Below are 6,000 nucleotides of genomic sequence, written 5' to 3' on the forward strand. Positions count from 1 at the left end.
CTGTATTAAGCCGCTACAGACACTATCCTACTACAAACTAACTTCGGCCTGGACTGTAGTTGAACCCTAATCAATATCACACTGATTCAAGGTACAGTTGCGCTCCTTACGTCTCTTGTCCCAGCAGGATACTACGCACATGATTCCCTTAGCTGATCTCACCCACAACCAAGAGTTGCTACGACCCAAAGTCGAAGACTTTAATAAACAAATCTATATCACACAGAAAAGTCAACGATGATAGATAAATCTGTCTCCCACAAATGAACCTAAGAGTTTTGTTCCGTATTTTGATAAAATCAAGGTGAACAGAAACCAATTGATAACCCTAACTTATATTTCCTAAGAACAACCTAGAATTATCAATCACCTTACAATAATCTAAATCGTATGGTAGCGAAATAATATATTGTGGAATCACAAACGATGAGACGAAGATATTTGTATTTTCTTTTTATCTTTCCCTATCGGAGATATAATCTCAGGTCAATTATTTAATTGAACTCGTACGATAGAAAATGGCAAGATCAGATCGCTCAACTACATGAGAAGTAGTTTCGTCTGGCTTCACAATCCCAATGAAGTCTTTCAGTCGTTAACATATATGGTCTCGAGAAGAAACCTAAGGTTAAAGGAGAATCGACTCTAGCAAAACCAACTAGTATCACACAGGAGGTGTGGGGATTAGTTTTTCCAGTTTGTAGATGTCTCCTTTATATAGTTTTCAAATCAGGGTTTGCAATCCAAGTTACCTTGGTAACAAAGCATTCAATATTCACTGTTAGATGAAAAACCTAATTTAACCAAGCTAATATCTTTCAATCGTTAGATCGAAACTTAGCTTGTCACACACAAATGAAATGTATTTCATTTAGGTTTGAGTAACCGTACATAAATGTGTACACTTAGTTGGTTCACAAATAGTTAACCAATGGTTAGTCATACGAGTACTTTCATATTAACCGTATTCATCTTCTTCACATAACTAGTTCAAATGACTCATGAGAACTAGTTGAAGAGTTGTTCAATTGCTTAGGTCTTTATGAATAGACACAATTGAAACAAAATCGGTTTGATTCATTTGAATCAATTCATGAACAATATAGCCACGGTTTGCAAAGATTGCATTCCTTATTGATTTATTGTTTAAGTTCATGAACTTCCGATTTGAGAAATATAACCAGCTTGGGTGCGCGTACGGGTACGTGTACCATAGCTACCGGATTTGAGTTTACAAACTCAACAGAAATTTCGGTCGAAAACTTCTGTGGGTACGCGTACCTAAGGTGACTGGTTTAACAGTTTGCAAACTTACAAACTCAGCAGAAATTTTCGGTTCGAAAACTTCCGCCGGTTCGCGTACCCAACCTGTCTCCTTCACTAACACCATATGCACACACTTGGTTTCCGGCACATGGATTTATACACTAATGTGCGAACACACTATATATGCTTATATCCATAGTTGGTTACGTAATCTCAACTCTACATTTCAATCATTGAAACATTCTTCTATAATGTTATAACAGTCGTTATTCACAACTATCGTCATCAAAGCTATTTTCAAGATTGAAAAGTCATCATGACTTTCGTCACGGGTTAGATGAAAATTGGTTAAAGAGAAATCTTACCAACACATATTTCGAGAAAAAAGATAGACGAGTAAACTCGACTCGAAATAGCAAATGTGTATGTATGAAAACTATCATACTTATACAAATTTGTCTTATGAGTAGGAGATAGAGTAGACTTTTGAATGATAGATAAGTTTAAGACTCCACATACCTTTTAATCGGATGAAGTTCCACTGGTTCCTTGAGTAGTTCTCCGTCTTCGTAAGATGATCGACATGGAGTCTGAAGCTCAACTACACTAAACTCTCCTAAACCGAGACTCAGCTATAGGTAGTCTAGAAATCAAGACATATAGTTTTGACAACTAAACTTGACAAACATGCTTGAGATAGCAACACATGCGAGTTCGACCGAGCAATGCTCTAACATATATATTTATTTTATTTTTATTATTTTTTTAGATTATTTTTTGTTCTATTTTACGTCTTTGGTAAAAAAAATTTGTGCAAGATTGGCTTGAAGCAAAACGTGGAAAGTTGAACTTGCCTTACAAAAAGGGATAAACTGAAGATTTTAGTTTTAGACTTTTATCTTATTTTTTTAGTTTTTTCTTTATTTCTTTGTAATTTTTGTTTATTTATTTGTTTTTAGTGTTTTATTAATTGTAAAAAAAAAACACATGCACACACCATTTTGCATCCCTCGTCAGATCATCGAGTTTAGGAAAACTCGTGTATTAGTAAGCTGAACCCGTGTCTTGAGCCTTATGGGAGTTACCAGCTGAAACTCCACAAACCTCAGCCTCGTACCTTTGGGTATATTTTGCTGTGGTAACCCAAGCTTACCTAAATTAGTGAGCCCAGCATTTGCATGTGCATAAATTTTTTGCTGAATTCTTATGTATGCCTGAATGTAAGAGAAACTCTCTAGGACGGCTTATGCGTGAAAAACCTAGAAGTGATATTTTAGGAAACAAGAGTCTTGATTACCTTAATCTAGAGAGTCCTATTTCCGGACGTTCTTCTCACGGTAAGGAAAGGATCCTTATTGCTCCGATAGAGCCAGAAATGACAACTTTGAAAGCTTTGTTAAATCCGACTAGGACTACTCGCCCCTCGTGTGTCAGGTTAGCTGAAACGAAAGCAAATTATGAACTTAAAACTGGGACCTTACATATGCTCCCAATCTTTTTAGGGAAAGAAAATGAAAACCCCTATTTCCATGTTAGGGACTTTGAGGAAATTTGTAGTACCCTAAAAATTAGAAACCTTGATGATGATGCTTTGAAACTTAGGTTATTCTCTTTTTCCTTGAAGGATAAAGCAAAATCGTGGCTATAGTTTGGCTTCCGAGTTAATCGAAACATATGAAAAACTTACATCTGCCTTTTTGAACAAGTTTTTCCCTAGACACAAAACATCGTCTATTATGACTCAAATATGCACGTTTTCTCAACAGGAGGGAGAATCTTTGTATAGGTATTTGGAAAGGTTCAATGATCTATTAGCCCAATGTCCTCATCATGATTTAGAAAAGGTTAGGTTAGTTCAGATGCTTTATGAAGGTTTAGATTATTCCACTACAACCACAGTAGAATCTATGTGCACATGTGGGTTTGAAAACCAAACAGTTGATGATGCGATGACATTTTTGAATGAAATCGCCGAAAAGACCCAACAATGGGAAAATAGTAAGGAACCCCAGAAAAAAATTCTTCTAGGTAGAGGAAACGTTAATAGGGTAGAAGGAGGCTATGAATCAGATGCCAAAATTGCAGCAATAACTAAAAGGTTAGAAGCTTTAGAATTGGGTCACACTAGTAGTCGAGTGGAGCCTTTTTGGGAAGGCCATACCATGGAAGAGCAAGCCAATGCTCTTTACAATAACACTAGAATCGATAACTCTCAGAAGTTCGACCCATATTCAGAAACTTATAACCCTGGTTGGAGAAACCATCTGAACGTTTCATGGTCTAAGAGCCATAGTCAAGGTCAGTTTAGTAATTCTAGCTCCCCCAGGTTTTGGCTATAATAAGAATCCTTTAGGAACAACTCAGTTTCAGAACCAGTCAGACAAGAAAATCTTAAGTCTAGAGGAATCTCTCACCCTGTTAACTCAGCAAACTGCAAAATTTCAGATATCAGTAGAACATAATTTACAAGCTAGTAACAGGATAGGACAAGAAAATAGTCAAGTTATTTCCGAGTTAAAAACCCAGGTTGGAATGATAAATGAGTCGTTGAGAGAAAAAGGTAGGTTCCCTAGTCAAACACAACCCAACCCTAGAGGAGTTCATGAAGTAGGTGCAAAACCATCACAACAGTTGAATTCAATTAGAACCCTAAGGAGTGGTAGAGTAGTAGACAATCAGGTAATCATGCCTGATAGTGAGCATACTATAGTACACCCCTCAGGACCATCCATAGATGAGGGGACTGATAAAATCTATGATGATGCCAATTCGGTTGCTGAGAGGCCCTATTTTATGCCTAGAGCCCCATTTCCACAGCTATTAGTACCAACAAAGAGTGAATCCAACTTTAATGACATAATGGAGGTTTTTAAGAAAGTTACCATAAACCTTCCGTTACTAGAAGCAATTAGGCAATTGCCGGCTTATGCCAAGTTCCTTAAGGATATGTGTACGCGAAAGCGAAAGCTTACTGTCCCTAAAAAAGCCTTTGTAGCTAGTCATGTAAGTTCGATCATTTAGAACACCACAACTCCTAAGTATAAATACCCAGGTGCCCCTACCATTGCTTGCACGACAGGAAAACACAAGGTAGAGAAAGATTTACTTGACTTAGGAGCTAGTGTGAACTTACTTCCGTACCATGTGTACTTACAGCTAGGACTTGGTGAATTGAAACCTACCAAGATAACACTGCAGTTAGCTGATAGCTCTGTTAAAATTCCTCGTGGTGTGATAGAGGATGTTCTTATTGAGGTCGACAAGTTTATTTATCCTGTGGATTTCATAATCCTAGATACACAACCTGTCCCTGACCCATAGAATCAAATACCGGTGATTTTAGGTCGCCCATTTTTAGCCACGTCTAATGTTGTTATCAACTGTAGGACCGGACTTATGAACATATCCTTTGGTAATATGACCACTGAACTAAATGTCTTCAATGTTACTAGACAACCTTCCGATGATTTAGAGGAAGTAAATATGATTAACACTTTAGTTCATGATCTAGTTCAGGATAATTGGGACGACACTTTATTTGGTGATTCTTTGGATGAATTTGATGAGAAATTCTCTTAGGTTAGATAGATGACCAGACTTTAGAACTAGAAGAAGCTATCGAACATTTTAAGGACTCTACAGACCCAGAAATTCAGGCAATAGTGTTAGGGCTTTCTGAAAATAATTATGACCCTAAGTTTGGGGGTAGAGAATTAAACGAGGCTCTTGAGCATTTTAAAGACTCTGAGGATCCAGAAATCCAAGCAATAGTTAGGGGTTTGTCTGAGAGTAGTGATTACCCTAAGTTTGGGGGTAGTGATAGTTCTAGTGATTGTCAAGTCTCCTCATTAGAAGTCCTTAACTTGGGATTAAATCTTTTTACATCTGAGGCATTACTTGAGTCTCTTTAGACTCCACAACCCGATCCCCCTGATATTGTCCAAGAGGAAATCCAGGAATTAGAAACCCATAGTTCAGAAGAATCTGTTTGTCAAGACACTCATATGAAGCCCAAGTGGGCACCACAGAAAAACCCAGTTGTCTTGCAGGAAACCTTGGATGAGGATGTGCTTTGTCTGTTCATTTTTCTGATTTGGTGCAGTTGTCTCATAATTGTGGCAATTTTATTTGATTTTGTTGACCCACAGTTGTTTCGACTATTGATATATGATTTGAAAGGTAATTAGTTATTTTGTGGTACATGACGTCTGGCTGAAGAATTTAAACTTAGCACTTCTTGGGAGGTAACCCATGCTCATGCAACACGGTAATATCTTTCCTTAACTCTTTTGCCTCAAATGGTAACAGTTTCTCCTTGTTTATGCTTTTAATTTTATCTTTAAAACATTGAGGACAATGTTAGATTTAAGTTTGGGGGTATGGGAGAAACTTTTTAGTTCCATTATTAAACTCCAGAGCCTAGAAATTTATGTCTATTAAGGATGACACTTACCAATCTAAGTGGATGGAAGCATATACATAGAGTCTATTCATAAAAGCACAAAGCTCAGGTGTTATAAATAACATGGTAGTTTCACCATATCTCGTTGAGTCCTTTTCACCTTCTGTTTTTATTTTATTTTCTCTTTTATAATATGTTTTTAAGTGATTTAGTGGGGACCACACATCGAGTTGTTACCACTGCTGGGGTGAAATAGAGTGATTGAATTACTAGAAAAAAAGACCAGACCAATCAGACCAAACAAAATAATTCTCAAAAGATTAACAGTTGGA

Source organism: Papaver somniferum, chromosome 9 (assembly GCF_003573695.1).
Source record: "Papaver somniferum cultivar HN1 chromosome 9, ASM357369v1, whole genome shotgun sequence".
NCBI classification, from domain to species: Eukaryota; Viridiplantae; Streptophyta; class Magnoliopsida; order Ranunculales; family Papaveraceae; genus Papaver; species Papaver somniferum.